Here is a 14,646-nt window from a genome sequence, read left to right on the forward strand (position 1 = left end):
TGGGTGTGGGCCCAGCAACCTGTGTTTTAATTAGCTTTTCAGGGGATTCTGCCATGTGCCCAATTTGAAAACCACTGCTCTGGATGATAAATCTTTGGTTACCTACTTCAATGTAGACCAGCTCCCACAGTTAGGCAATTCACTTGTGTTAGAAAAGAAGGAACAAAAAAGAGAGGCTGACAAATAAATAAAAGAAGAAAGGAAATAATGGTAAAGTTAAGGAAACTTGACCTTCACTGGCTGGTACAATGCTACAACAGTTGCCTCTTTTATAGGGCTTCTTGCTAATAGGGAAGTCACACATTAGCCATGCTAGCTTACAATTTACCTTCTAGATGGTAAGCAAATGACTTCTGTGGTTCTTTTCTGGTCTATTTTATTTTCTCACCTAAATCTCCAGGGGATCTTCCTGACCCAGGGATCAACCGAGGTCTCCTACATTGCAGACAGGTTCTTTATCATCTGAGCCACCAGGGAAGCTCAAATCTCTGCTAGTGATTACTTTTTCCCCTTCAAAGTGTTTGTAGAGCTCAGCTGGTCCACCTTCTGTGTGAGGATGCTTACAAAGTCGTACCACTGCTCCTTTCCTACATTCTTATCTGTTGATCACCTCAGGCAAGAACTGTCGTCATCCTTCCAACCCACACTTTTAGACTCTGTGCCAATCCCATAATCCATTTGCCTATATCCATGACATAATTTTCTCACCACACTTGCAGATTCTGAACATTCTGCCCTTGTTTCCAGAAGGAACCTCTGTGATTTGTCATTTAATTGTTTGTCTGAGTCTCAGAGACCTCTGAATAACAAATAAAAAATTACTAAAATGGGAAGCTATGATTATTTGTCCCTTTAGTCATTCTCAATAGACTGGCCTTAAGAAGACACTTGATAATTCTCTGTGAAATTGAATCTCATCATTTAACCCTTCCTCACTAGTCATTTCCCCATCTCTCTCAGGCTACACCGACTATACTTTTATTAGAAGGAAGGATTGCTTCATGATTCTCATACAATAAAGGTCTATCTATGTAGCATGTGTATATATAAATAGATAGACAGAAGGTCATGCTGAATTTAGGAGTTTTAAGAAAATCTGCTAACCGGATGGATCGTGATCAAACTTTTATTAAAACTCCTTAAATCTTTTTTAATGTTTCAGTCTTGTAGTTTTTTTTCCCACTAGTTTTGGCTATTAGAAGTATTTCCAGTAAGCTTTATTCTGTTAGCCACCATTTTGGATACTTGCTCACTGGTGTTAAAATGATACACCTCTAGCTCTGTGTCATTTGCCATTTTTTTTTTTTTTTTAACGCAGACAGTCTTTACTTTTCAGTGATTATCAGTACAATATTAGTACACCAAGTAGTAACATGTAACAAGTTAGTGAACTCTACCATCTAGCAAGTTTGAGTAAGAGAAACTAAGAGCAGCCCAACACTAGGACCCATTATTCTAATCCTCGGCTGGAAAGGACTATTTTAAGGCTGGCTGCTGTTTCCTGTGGGTTACAAATAACTATTTACTACTTTTTCATAGATAAAGCCCCTGACCTTCAAGAAAGATTTAGGGAAAAAAATATTTTAATCCCTTTCTTTCTTAAGAAAATTGGGTTTTTAAAAACTATCTAAGAAAGAAAAAGTGTTGATAATATGCTGCTTGAGTGAAAAGGTATAGAAAACACACAACATATATCCATTAAATTTCTAAGAAATATGAGGTAAAAAGATACAATCTTTGGATAAACTCTAAGCCTGTACAAAGAATCTACGTTTGCGATTCTGCAAAAAGTGAATGGACCCACTATATAATGTACAGAAATAATTTAATGCCTTTTCATAAGATATAACTCAAGCCTTGCTAAATGAAACCTCATGTTCCATGAAGGCATTCAAAACGCCAATCCACGGAACAGGCACTTTTCTTCTCCCTCTATCCATTTATGCGGTAGTTCTCATGGATTTCTGGCCGGATGTCACAGACAAAGGCCAAGAGGTTATCCAAGACTTCATCCCTATTCTGCCGGAAGTAGGTCTGAAGGATGGTCATCTTCTCCTGGGTGTCCTTCTCTACTTCAGTGCTGCAACTGCCATGGGATCCCAGAGCCGCAGCTTCCTTTGCCTTGAACTCCTTCTCCCTCTGCAGGCGGTACTGTTCAGTTTCAGCCTGGGGTTCTTCTTTGGCCTGCTTCAACCTCCGGTTCTTCCGCTTGCGGGCCTCGGACACCTTCTCGGCGGCCCGTTTCTCCGCCTGGAGCAGCTGCTGGATGCCCTGCGACTGACTGGCCATGGCTATGGCGATGGCGCCGGCGGCGGCGACTCCGAGGCCTCATTTGCCATTTTAATGAGTCCGTCTACTCTGTTACATCCAGTTAACTGATAAAGGTAGACTAGCTGTATCTTTCACTGCCTGGATGTAGCCTGCTTGAAGTTTCAGTACTGCTCTTGGAATTGTAGGCTGGGTTACGTTTTGTAAGGCAGTTTTGTGTAGAATGGATTGAGCTTTGTAGATTTATGCATGTCACTTTATACTCTCAGGTTTGTCTCACAGAATCATTAGAGACAGTTCAGTCTGTTATTTGTTGCTCTTTATGGCACCATATTGCTCTCATGGGAGTTTAATAGAGGCTTTTAAAATTTATAACTCTGTGTTTGATAGAAATTTAGAGAGATTCTCAATTTCCCTACATAGTAAGATATAGAATATCTTTCTCAGTTTCGGTGATTGTCAACCCATCAGTATTTAAAGATAGGACTTTGTACAAAACTTCTCTTTGTTTTTCTGTACAACTGGATAAAAGCCAGTCGACTATATTTTTAATGCACTAAGCCTTTTTAGTAGTTGCCTACCTCTGAGTTTCCTGTCCTGAATTTTGCATTCACTGTATTTGTAAAGATGAAAGAGAAAGAAGCTTTTAAGTCTTCTATTGGTAACATATATTATCAATCTCCTTTACCTGTTTAATAAAGGAGTCATATTTTCTTTCTTTCTGCCCTTTTGCCTCTTCAAACCTCCAACTTCACTTGACCCTGCCGTGTAGTCCTGGAAATAGTGTATATAGGAGTTTGAAAGTCTAGCAGTTCCTACAGTATTTTAATACATTTCAATTTTGCAGCACAATGAATATTGACAAAATAATTGGGATTTTAAAAATAAAGAACAGCAAGCTATGAATGCAGTAAGAATTTTTAATTTCACAAAACTCAACAGGGATAAGGAAGCATTTTTTAAAAAATTTGCATACTAAGTCTACCAAGTCATTATAAAATTGAAGAATTTAATTTGCTTGTATAACACATTGAGTCTGTATTAGATTTTTAAAATGCTTTTTAAAAGACTGATTTTTAAAATAAAATACTGTTTCAGGTGTCTATGTTCCTTAGAGGACAGCTATATAATTTAAGTAATATTTAAGTAATATGGTTTAGACTAGTCAAGTTTATTTAAAAATAAAACTGACTGAAACTTATAAAATTAAGTTTTTTCTTAGATGGCTATAATAAACTTACCAGATCTAGGAATTGCATTCTTTTATTTTAATAACTGTCACCTGGATTAAGAATTATGCTTAGTTTTAAAAATGCAAACAGTACTACTACTTCTAAATTTATTTTGTTAATGAAGCCACTACATAAATTTAGCACTTTTTTTTTTTTATTAATTGCTTACACTGAAAAGGGCTAAATTCAGAATAACTCTCTGTTTCAAAGACCTAATTGCCAAGGACCTAGTCTTAATATTAACTAGGATAATTATTATGCAAAGCATACCCACCCAGAATGTTTGCATAGCTATCACAAGCGCTTTCATAAATGATGCTTTAATTAGTCTTAATTAGAATTTGTTTAAGTCAGCAGGGAATGCAGGGCCCGTGAAATGATGTATGTAATAAGCATCAGGCTCACTTTTTACTTGGGGAATAGAGCTGACAAAATCACATCACGTTAAATTGATTCAGTCAGAATTAAAATTCTTATGGTATTAATTAAATGGGGGATCTCATTAGCAGGCTACAGGGTGACGGAGCGACTCTTTGGCGACCAGATGTGAGGAAAGCATCACGGAAGGAGAAAGTACCATTAGACCCAAAAGTCATCTAATTCTTCGATATAGACACAGTGGCATTCAACCTGGTTCGAAGTTGTCCAACTATGTATAAGAGACTAAGATACGAGGAACTCAGAACAATTTTTTTGTTTGTTTGTTTTTGGTTATTTGATGTCTTCAATCTTCTTCATCCTTCACCTCAGTAAAAAAAAAAAAAAAAAATTCAGAGTATTCAGAAACATCATTTTTATTTGACAAACCAACTCAGTACCCTTGGGAATCAATAACTAATTAAAATGGATAAATGTGAGTTTTGTTATTTAAATACATGTTTTTTTCTTTTTGCACATGAAATTCATTGAGAAATTTTATCTAGGATTCTTTCTTCATTTCTTACCTATATTTTGTCTCATTGTATAATCACATAAATAATAGGGTATCAATCAATGCATTCAGAGTCAGGGGTGACTTTCCTTCTCTCTGCTGTTTGATAAGGAAAGAAGGCACTCCTTGTTATTTGTAAAGCAGTTCTGAGTTTGCAAGTCTAGTCATGGATGGATGATATTTACTTCCAATTAGCATATGTTTTGTGAATGGCAAGGGGCATATGCTGCGGCTGTGTACATTTTTGGTCAATATTAACAATTTAAGCTTTTGGCTTCATTCCTTCAACCATGTGTGAAAAAGGAATATTTTTCTTATAAATGCTGAATGAGTAGAAAAGATACGGAGGCTAAACCTTCCTACTGAAAGACACTGAATTAGACAGCTGATATTTGACTACAGAGGAAGTGAGTCTTAATTGTTATTCATAGAAAAACATGAGTCTTTTGAAAACACAGTCACCTCTTTAAAGTAAAAATCAGAAAGTTAATAGTTGGTGGAATTTAAAAATTGTCTCCACTCACACTTTTTATACATTAGTAAATAGAAGTGTGATATCTACTGTAGACTACCATCTATTTGGGAAAATGGTTTTTATTTCTCTTTACTTTAAAATGAATAGATTTCTTTGGTATTTGAGTGGTAGAAAATACCCTAAGACTATAAAGGAGAAGGTAGGCTCTGGGTAAATTGTTTCTTGGGAAGAGATACATCTTAGCTTCTAAATAGGACTGTAGGTTTTAGCCTCAGACATCAGTTTCCTCTTTCCAGTAATTTTTATTTTTATGGAAGTAATCTTATGTTGTCATTTTCTGTTCCATTTAGATTCTTTTCCCCCCAAAATGAGGTATCAAGATTTAAAGGCACAATATAGATGATTAAAAAACAGCTTAAGTGTGTTTCACTCTACTTTGAAATGTTTTGTATATTTTATATCTTGACTGTTTCACCCCTTTCTGACAGGTTGTTGAGAGTTTAAGTAAAACATAACAACAATGACCAGCCTTTCAAATCCTGAGAACATTTTAAAAAGTCAAAACACACTATGCCAATGCCTTTTTAGCAGAGTGTAACAAATGAAAATATACTTGTGTAGGCATCCACTTTTAAAAACCTCATTCTGGAGTTAGTTTAACAGGGACAAAAACTGATCTAACGTTGGGCCATTTCCTTGACAACACAAAGAAAGAAAATGCAAGTTCATTCTGAGCTGATCCTTTTTGCAAAGATGCTGCGATGCAGAATAAACATTATGGAGTATACTTCTTTTTTAACATTTCCAGACACAAAGTCAAGTGGCTTGTTCTTCCATGGTGTTATATAGCATATGCCAGATAAACCAACAACTGTATTGGTGACAAGGTATTTTGCATATCAGTAACTGAGTAATTAAACATACATACTAAGATGGTCAGCCTTGAAATGAATTCTGTGTGCTCCTAGGAGTTTATGTGAGATCTGTTTGCTTCCATGTTCCTCTATAATATATTTCAGGCTTTTTTTTTTTTTTTTTAAGTTTAAGATGTCTAAAACAATAATCCTAGTTTGTTTCCACACTCAATCATGAGTGGAAAAAAAATTCCCAACACATCCTATTTAGGAAACTGGTTTTCTCATGGCTATTTTTCTTCTTGGGAAAAAAAAAATACCATATTTATTTTACAACTGTGCCTGAAGCCAACTCCTGTGTTCCTTGCCTTTAGCAACAGACAAACCTCTACTGAGGCTTTTTTTTACAGCCTAAAGGAATATAGTAAAAGGTTACATAAACATTCAGAAAAATAAATTAATAACCCCAAGCCTTCTAAAAGTACTGAAGAGGGACAGACTATGTAGTATGTAATGGTTTTGATTTAGGTAAGGTCTGCTGTCCAATATTCAATTCCATTTGTAAAATTAATAGCTCATCTATGAATTGAATGCATTTAAGCTTAGAAACATCTCCTTGCTACCTCATAATGAAGGGTATGGGATTTAGAATAACAGAGGCATATATTTGCATATTGCCCCTTCCATGTCCTGGTTTAAGACATTTGGGAGATCACAAAAATTCTGTCTACCTTACGTGAAGGATGAATGCTTGCCCCATATCCTAAGCTGTACTCCATGAGAGCAGAAGACTAGGTCTGTCTTGCTTTGCCAAAGCCCAAAATATCATATCGCTCAATATATTTTTGTTGAATGAATAAAAGAAGAAATCAAATCACCTTACTTCCATAGTGATAAAAGGAAGTTTTACATTTAGCAGCTATCAGATCATTTCTTGAGATCAGTTTGTGATACATGAGGAGAGAGGAGAAACACAGGCCCTGAAACAGTAGGAAGTCTTGATCTGCAGCCATGGGTGAACCAGAACAGGGTACCAAGAATGGATGTATAAGCCTGGAGAGGAAAGTTCCCTGCTATGTAACATTGTCTAACTTGAACCAAAAAACAATATCAGAGCTCCTGTTATGAAATGAGGAAACAACAAGATACTTAGAATATTGAGAAATTTGTTTTATTCATGGAATGTTTGTTGGGAACATTTCATTAATTCAAACAATGACTTCAAAATTTTCCTTTATATAGCTTTAATCTTTTAAGATGACATGGCTAAACTCTTTTTACCCCTTTTTAATTTAGATTAAATTGTACAACAACATTAAGACCACACAACATGGTTTTTAGAAAGCTTGAAGGGAAAGGAATACCATACATTTATGATTCTTGAGATTATGACAAATAATGGGAAGGGACATTCTGCTTTGGTGAATTAATGCTAAATCAGAAGTCATATGATCTTTGTGACCCTGGGTTAAGTCCTTTAGTTGCTACCACTTTCACTGTTGTTAAATGGTCAGAAAGAGTAACACCATGATATTTTAAATAGCAGAGATATTCTTAGAATTAGGGCCAAATATGAAGGCCAGGAATACAAGGAATCCACAGAGGAGCCTGACCATGTTTCATGACTATTTATCAGAAGAGGTATCTTTTATTTCCTGGTACCACAGACCCTAGCAACTGTTACTGACTGTGCTTATAACATCTCAGTCAAAAATCTTAAGGACATTGAATTATTTATTTCTATTATATCTGCCCAAGTGCTCCCTTAACATGTAATTCTTTTATAGAGTAATATGCATACAACATCTTTGTGCGATCTGGGAATTTTATGCAGTGTTGAGTATTAAAGAGTGGCTGATTTTTTTATTTTTTAAGAGTGAGGAAGTTTTGGTGTTTGAGTGCTGACAACTTTCCTGCCTCACCTCTACATCTTTCCCTCTGCCTTAAGAATGCCCTCACTTCTTTGACGGTGGTGCGAAGGAAGTTCAAACCATGCCAGCCCCCATCAGTGCCTGAGGGACCCTCGCCTCAGTCTTCCTCCTTAGCCACCTTTAATAAACTCCCACGGCAGACACCTTTCCCTGTCCTCTTAAGTCATTTTTGGACCAGCTTGGGAGCCAGCCCTGCTCTTCCCGGGGATATTCATTGTGATGAGTAAACCTTCGTATATTCTCTTGTGTAAGTCATCAGTCTCGACATCTGAACCAGATTGTGAGCATATGAGTCCATCCTGACTCTGAGAGGTGATCACAACACCCATTCAATGTGTGACCTTCACACAGACAGAAGTTAAATGCTGAACGTAGAAGAGAAGGTTCTGTTTGTTTGTTTGTTTTAATATAGTGTACGTTTTGTCTGTGATTTCTTTAAGACCCTGGATGCCCTGTGGACCAACAGCTCTGTAATAGACCAAAAAGAACTAGATATTGATATGATTAATAATATCAACAGCAGGGACAGAGGTTAGGATGAAAACTTGAAGGGCTATCAAGTCTCATTTCTTCAGGGCACAAGTTGATCTCCAGCTGGGATCAAAAATTTTCCCTAGTGGTGTAGCACTGCCTAATTAGCTGCATTAGGGAAGATTCTGCCTTTCTCTGAGCACTGGCCTCAGTTGGAGACAGGAAACTCACCTACTTCAGTGGTAAGGCTGGAATACTTAATTAATTAATGATTGCAGCATATTTATGATTTTGGGATGAAAGGGCTTTATGAGTGAAAATATTACTATATTTCTTCCTATTGCTACTTGGAAACATGGGTCACTTTTGGCAAATTAATGAATCCAAATTGAAAAACATTTCTTTTTTTTACCCAAAGATTGGTAAATTGTGAATACCTTCAGAATCTCTTTCCTCTCCGTTAATCTTAAAAGCTTGGATCAGTTTTGTAAAGTATGACATTTTTACTATAGAATTTGATGCTCTTGGAATAAAGCTTCACTGTAAGAGTACCTGCTTGTCTTACATTAAGCACTGTTATTTACTATAACAGTGAATGTGTAGAGGAAAATGGAGAAAGAGCCTGAATCCAATAATAAAAATCCTCTTTGTGCCTATAGATAAAGGCTCAAAGTAATGATGACTTGACAGATCGACATGAGGAGATAAGTCTAACTGGTATTAAGTCAGAAAATCTCTCTCTTGGTTTTCTATAAAGTAAGTGTGGTGATAGTAAGGAAGAGTTCAACTAAATCACTGAAGAAATAAAGGTGAGCAGGGATAGATCCAATATAATCTCTGGATTCATAACAAAGGCAGGTAGGGAAATAAGTCCTTAGGAAACAATGAAGGAAGAAACCAGGCGGTAGTTCTAGCACATGGAAGTATTAGCAGGATGGCAATTAGAATGATGCATACTCTTTGAAAAGATGGACCACTTATATTGTCTTTCTTATTGCTTCATAGTGATCTTAAATATAAAACAAAAAGAGTATTAAAGTTTTTTTCTCCTTTTAAGTTTTCTCTTAAGTGTCTCATCTCTGGTATATAAACTCATCTTTGAATCTCAACTATTTTATGACTGCACCAAACTGCAGAAAAAGAACTAAATTTTCTACTCACTGCTTTCTCACAGAAATCTAGCATAGAAAATATTAGTGTATTTGCACTAGGCTACTTCAGTGAGTTTTAAACTTCCTAATATAAGAAAGGGATGTAGCAGGCAGAGGGGCTCCAAATGTGTTGATCTACAGTGTGAAGCACAATTGATAAAGACCCAGCAGAAGACAGCTTTAGAGAAAATGATAAGTACGGAAAGAAGACCATTTTCTAAAGTGCCAAAAGCAATTGCTACTTGCACTTTGACCTTTGCAATTTTTGTAAACACGAATAGGAAGGAAATGCATGAACAAAAGCTTGCAGAATAAGACTTGGGTCAGATAAGGAATTCAGTTAGAGGATAATCAACTATCAAGATGCTTTCTGGGTATCAGGAAATAGGATATTTTTTCTGAGATGGTTTTATAATGCTCACTATCACTTGGCCGTTCAGGAGGCAGTTAGAGCTTATGTAAGAAAACACTACTCATTTGAAAAAGGAGATTTCTTGCTCTTTTGCGTTTCTAAGACTCTGCCTTCATAAAACATGAAAAAGGTGGTACAAAAATCTGGCTCATTCAATCAAAACTCTCCTTTAAGTATAAAGGAAACCTTCCCTGTGTAGAGGGCCTTGTTATCAAGCAAAGTATTGACCCCTAAAAGTCCCAAGCATTTCTTTCTCCACAGATATGATTTAGAATCCTCTCATATTTATGTTTGTACTTGTCTTAGTTTCTGTGTTGTCTACATATTTTCATTATAAGAAAGTATGAAACACTTGTATATGTAACATATTATGTATTTATGAGACTATCATGGATATGCATACACATATGTCTCTTTGGCCCAGTTAAAATTCAGGAAGTGATTCCCACATCTTGAACAAAGTATGTATGTTGGAGGTCATTTTTGAAGTTTAGCATTGAGCAGACTTTGTAGAGTGAGAATTTTCTATGTTTGGGAAAGAGAACAAGAAAATACTGTGAAATAACCAACTAACCTACCATCCCATGAGTAATCCATAAAATCCTCTCAGACTCATTGGTTTACCTGACCTTCATTCTCAGCATTTGAAAGTATTTAGAAATGTACCAACTAATGCTTTATCAGTATTCAGTTTTATTGCCAAAACATGTGGGAGAAAGAATAGAAATCTAAGAGCATAAGGAAAGAAGATTAAAAAGTAGTCTAGGCGAGGGTCTCTGTTTAACTCACTTTCTTGTCTGTAGCTCAGGTCTGTTGTGTATGTTAGTCTGTCAGTGTCCAACTCTTTGTGACATTATGGATTGGGGCCTGACAGTCTCTTCTATCCGTGGGATTTCCCAGGCAAGAATATTGGAGTGGGTTGCCATTCCCTATTCCAGGGGATCTTCCAGACTCAGGAATTGAACCCAGGTCTCCTGCATTGCAGGTGGGTTCTTTACTATCTGAGCCACCAGGGAAGCTCTCAGATCTATTAAACACCTTTATATTGGGTTAATGTCACCAGCATCTGAGAACTCCGTGATCCTAAATGTCATGTAAGTCTTGGTGGGGGAGTGGAATCTCCCATGATGGGAAGAAGTGAAAACAGGAATATGAGACATTTGGAAGAAGACAGATAAGGATATAGGGACTCTAATATTAATAAAAGAAAAAAGCTGATAGAAAAGACATTATCACTGAGTGCTGACTATTGAGAAAGCACTCCTTTATAATTATGATTATTTGCTTATTAAGCCCAGTTCATGAGATAGAATAAATAATAAATAGCATCTTTTAGTACCCTAGAAGAACTTTAGCCATCAATCTATGAATTAATCATCAAATATTTGTGAAGGAAAGACATGGTCCTGCAAGGATTTTATAGTTTAGTTAGAAGAGATACACACACAAATAGTTAAAGGCATTATGTGATAACTTCTAGGGGAAACTGAGTTTTTCAAATTAGCTCATACTAAAATCCATGATGAATTTCATTAATTCAGCAGTTTTACTCCTTCCTACCTCTGCCTCATGACTCAGGGCATAAAATCAGTCATCTCTTTCATACATGAATGTCCGTAGAGAGTTACTCTGTGCTCAGAAGTTGTTCATTCATGTTTTCTCTCCAGCTTCCTCAGTGATGCCTATGAGACTCTTGAAAAATACTCACCTCTTCAGTGGCTGCCAGTGTCCTCTGAGATTACTCGAACTTTGGATACCACCATCCCTCCTTGTTAGAGGGTACAGGCCACACAGTGTTTTGTAGAACAGTTGGGAAGAAGACACATTCCATTATTTGTGTCATTGGCGTTGCATTAGCCCCAGAAGCAGCGCAACTTGAATCGTAAGTATCATAAAACCATTCTTGAAAATGTTGCTTTCAAATTTTTGTTCTAACTGCTGTAAAGGTTTAGGGGGTTTCTGGTTTTACCACTCGAGAACCTAACCAATGTCACTGTCTTTCTGGCTCATTGTTTTTCATATATTTCTATGTCCTAGATACTGTGTACCCTCCCTTCTTTTTTGATGCAAGATGAAACCCCTGTGCGTCATGCAAAAAAAAAATAAATATTGACTAAGTTGGATAGAATTGTGTCTCAACATCTACTCTCCCTCTGCTGTGCTTGGGATCAGCTGTTTCCTGAGTTGTCATGATGCTAGCAAGGAATTCAGGGGTGTGGAAACTTTTCTCTGGCCAGGGTAGTCAGAAGAGGAAAGGAATAACAGGTGCACTTGACCTCTGCTGTGAGAATAGTTAGAGTCCTGTGGGAGGTGGATTTCCAAGGAGAAGAGTGGGGTGGGGAGTGCTGTTGTGCCGTGCGTGTCCCTGCTTCAGACCCAGGCACTCATGTCCTCCCCACTAGGAGTGATTGGCTGCTTAAACTCACATGTGAGTCCTGGTCCAGGAGTAGCCCTCAGCCCAAGGGACCTGTATCAGCCAAGGTTATGGCCCCTTTCAAGGGGCAGCTGCACCCAATGCCTGGTTAACGTGAAGGTACAAAGACCAGTCAGTGTGACACCTCTCCAGATCAGCCAGCTCTGAAGTTCCTCATGGATTTGATGGTGGGCTCTGTTGGAACAATGTCACAGTTCACATTCTGCCTTTGCCAAGTCCTTCTCCCATCACTTTCTTACAGGTGTTCCGCAGATCACTTCCATTAAAAATCCTGTAAGTAAAGCTCTGTGTCACAGTCACTTTTGTAGGAAACCCATCTAAGAAAAGTGAGGAATAAAACAATATTTTAGGGGACTGCGAATGTACCTGCTTGGCTAGAGTGGAAATTTCGTGATGGGTGGTTTTTTGGAACATAATGCTTGAAAACAAAAGTTTCCAGAGAGGTCCTTGAGTGCCAGATTGTCATGTTGGGACTTTAACAGACCAAAATCAGTAAACACCTAGCACATGAGCTCACAGCAGCTTCTCCATCTCACATCTGGAGTGGACATCTGCAGTCAATGACTGCTTTCTTCCCTACAGAGTTCCAGATGGATTGGAGAATCCTCTTCTAGATTGAGAATCAGTCTGAATCATGTGTTAAGAAGCCTGCACCCAACATAGCAATACATGTTTAGGAGCAACTTAATATCTCTCTAATTTCTGAAAAGGACTCCTTACTCTAGTCTTGAGGCCTGTTTATTAGTCAAGAGTATTTATCTAATAGTAACTTTTTTTCCAAAATATTGGGATATAGTCGCTTTACAGTGTTAGTTTCTGCTATGCAATGAAGTGAACCAAACTATATGTATACACATATCCTACCACTCTTGAGCCTCCTACCTCCCTCCCCACCCCTCCCCACCCCTCCCCACCCCTCCCTCCTCCTCACCCCTCCCTTCTAGATCACCGCAAACCACAGAGCTGAGCTCCCTCTGTTATGCAGCAACTTCTTGCTAGCTATCTATTTTACACATAGTAGTGTATACATGTCAATACCAATCTCCCAGTTCATCCCACCACCCCTTCCCCGTGCCCCCATGTCCACACATCTGTTCTCTATATCTGCATCTCATTCCTACCCTGAAAAAAGGTCATCTGTATCATTTTCTAGGTTTCACGTTACAAGCTTGCTAGGTTGCTTCAGTCATGTCAGACTGACTGAGAGACCCTCTGGAGTATAGCCCGGCAGGCTCCTGTGTCCATGGGCTTCTCCAGGGAACAATACTGGAGTGGGTCGTCATGCCCTCCTCCAGGGGATCTTTCCAATCCAGCGATCCATATGCGTTAACATACAATGTTTGTTTATCTGACGTTCTTCACTCTGTATGACAGTCCATCCATGTCTCCACAAATGACCCAAGTATGTTCCTTTTAATGGCTGAGTAGTATTCCATTGTGACACATGAGTGGATAAAGAAGATGTGGTATATATCCAGTAGTCATTTGATTCACTTGATTCACTTGACATGTCAAATAGTCATTTGATTCACAAACTTTAATGCTACCCTGAGATGAAAGTTAGAGGCACAAAGAACAAAAGAATGCATCTCAGTATTGAATATATATCCACCATTAGGGAAGAAATTTCTTTTTGAGGACCATATCTTTGGGAATGTATTAAAATAGCCTGCTTTCTTATTATTAATATGCTAATTTTTAAAATAATCCTATCAGATAGGATAACATACATTCAAGGTAAATAAATAGAATTTTTAAAGTGTACCAAGTAATGATACATGGTCAAACAAAATACCACATTTTCAATTTTGGATTTTCTCCAATATTGCTGCCACATTTAACTCTGATGTTTTAGATAGTCTTACTAAGCACATCTTCAAAGTGGTCAGTGAGGGTCTGTTCCTTGACTCAGTATCATGTGTTACTTGAGTAGGGTGATCACACACCCTCTGTCCAGGACTCTTCATTATTATGAGTTGTTCCCCCTTTCACTGTGAAAAAGGGTGGAGGGACTTCCCTGACAGTTCAGTGGTTGAGATACTGTGCTTCCACTTCAGGGGGTGACAGTTCGATCTCTGGTTGGGGAAAAATAAATAAAAATGAAAAAGAGATAGTCTATTTTAAATAAATTTGCACTGATATTTCTGATGTAAGTTGGATTTCAACCAAAGAAATGAAGCAAAAATTTATAATTGCATTCAAATTTCCATGGCCTAAATGAGATTTTCTGCTTAGTGAATTTTCATCCTTCTCTGTCATGGAACTCTAGCTGGAGGAGAAAGTGGTAAAAGGGTCAGCAGCTTCAGTTTATTCAGAACATCTGTCATGATTTTATCTCTATTTCTTCGTATTGTACATGTGGCCTGACATGTAGAAGGAATCTGGGCAGACCATCAGGAAAAATTACTATTAAAAAAAACAAACAGAGAAAGAACATTCTTCCTTACCTTCTACGCAAGAGATGTGGGTGGGTGGATGGTATGTATG

General features: G+C 37.5%; 1 pseudogene; it reads right to left on the reverse strand.

Moving 5' to 3' along the window:
• Window positions 1-1,295: 1,295 nt before the first annotated feature.
• LOC136163437 (V-type proton ATPase subunit G 1 pseudogene) lies at window positions 1,296-2,289 on the reverse strand (annotated as a pseudogene).
• Between the last annotated feature and the right edge of the window lie 12,357 nt (window positions 2,290-14,646).

This window comes from Muntiacus reevesi, chromosome 3, assembly GCF_963930625.1.
Source record: "Muntiacus reevesi chromosome 3, mMunRee1.1, whole genome shotgun sequence".
NCBI lineage: Eukaryota > Metazoa > Chordata > Mammalia > Artiodactyla > Cervidae > Muntiacus > Muntiacus reevesi.